Here is a 1,961-nt window from a genome sequence, read left to right as displayed (position 1 = left end):
CTTCTTGCTTCATGATGTCTTCTGAACCTAGTTTGAATTTCTGTCTATTCTCTTCAAAATATTAATCCAGCAGTCTTTTAATAATCTTAAGAAAGATTTTACTAAGATTTTGAAATTCCATCTCACATACTTTGGGCATATGGTGAGAAGAAACTGGTCCTTAGGTAAGGACATCAGGCTCAGAAGGATGGAGTGACAGTGCAAGAGAGAAAGACCACAGACGAGATGGATTGATACAGTAACTTGGCAATGGTAGTAGGTGTGTCAGAGTCAGTGAGACTGGCTCAAAGCAAGGAGGGCTTCAGAGCTGTTGTCCATAAGGTCTCTACGAGTTGTAGGCAACTCAGTGATGCATAACAACAACAACAACAACAACATGGTATTAATGATATTTTTTCCTAATTTTCACATTCTATTGTATAATCATTTCATGAATAAGCAGAAATAATATGAGTTCTTCCAGTATGTTGTCTAGAAGCTACCTTCCAAATTTCTCAACTTAATGGAATGAGTACTTGCAGGCATAGTAGTGGCAGTGAGAACTTAATGACAAAGAAAAAGGGCAAGGATGTCAGTTTAAAGACTGCAAAGATGGCACAGTATTAGGCAGTGTTTCATTCTTCTACACATAGACTCACTATGAGTAGGAGCTCATTACACAGCATCTGCAACAAACAGAAATAGAGAAGATATAGAGAAGATAGATATTTACATCAATGAACATTAAGTATTAACAAGAATCTTCTTTTTCAAACGAAACATATAATGAATAGTAAATAATCGTTTTAATATGCAAACTTTGCTAATATTTAACAATTTTAAAGAAAATTATAACACTTCAGATCAAATTTAGTACCTCAAAAATATTATACATAAGTCTGCTTTAAGCTATTATAACTTTTAATTATTTTTAAAAATACATTAATAATGAAGAGGAAAGTTGCAAGTAATTATAAATCACTAAAGAAAGATGTGCTGTGCCAAGAAAACAATATATAATTTTGTCTATTCACTCTTTACTTTCCTTTACCCATAGATGCACAGAAAAATACATGAAAAAGATGATTTCATATTGTACAAGGCATTTAAAAATCCCTTAATTCAGCTGTTGTGTATAATGTTTATCATAATTTAACAGACTTACTTAGATAATACATATTTTTTTTTCTAAATTCACTGTATCCCAATGAGAAAATTAAAACATCTTGTTGTTGTTGTTATGTGCCATCAAGTCGCTTGCAACTCATAGCCACACTAAGTACAAGAGACCTAAATCCTGCTCTATCCTGTGCCAACCACATTGTCTCCAACACACCTACTCCCACTGCCTCAATCACTGAATCGATCCATCTCACTGAGTGTCTTCCTCTGGCCCCTCCTTGCAACATGCCCAAAGTATGTCAGCAAAGCCTCAGAATTCTTGACTCCAAGGAGTAGCCCAGCTTCACCCTCTCCAGGACAAACCTGTTTGTTCTCCTAGCAGACAACGGTATATTCAACACTCTTCTCTATCATCCCTAGTCACTGTCCAACTCTGATGCATAGCATGCAATTGAGAAGACTATAGCCTGGATCAGGTGCACCTTGGTCTCCAACATGACGTTGTTGCTCTTCAGTACTCTGGAGAGGTCCCTGATAGCAGACTTTCCCAGTGTAATTCAACTCTTGAATTCTTGCCTGCTGGTACCAAGAGTGTTGACTGTGGAACCAAGCAAACTAAAACTTTTAACTTTCTCAATCGCTTCATCATCTATACTGATGCTGCTAATTGACCCAGTGGTGAGAATCTTTGTGTTCTTTGTGTTGAGTTTCAATGCATATTGAAGGTGCAGTCCTTGACCTTCTGCAGCAAATGCTTCAAGTCCTCCTCAGTGTCAGCAATCAGCATTGTGTCATCTGCATAATGCAGGTTGTTGATTAATCTTCCACCAATCCTGATGCCACATTCCACCTCGGACAGC

This window comes from Elephantulus edwardii, unplaced genomic scaffold, assembly GCF_000299155.1.
Source record: "Elephantulus edwardii isolate Elephantulus edwardi_28Jun2011 unplaced genomic scaffold, EleEdw1.0 scaffold00383, whole genome shotgun sequence".
Lineage (NCBI taxonomy): Eukaryota > Metazoa > Chordata > Mammalia > Macroscelidea > Macroscelididae > Elephantulus > Elephantulus edwardii.
This window is presented reverse-complemented; position numbering follows the sequence as displayed.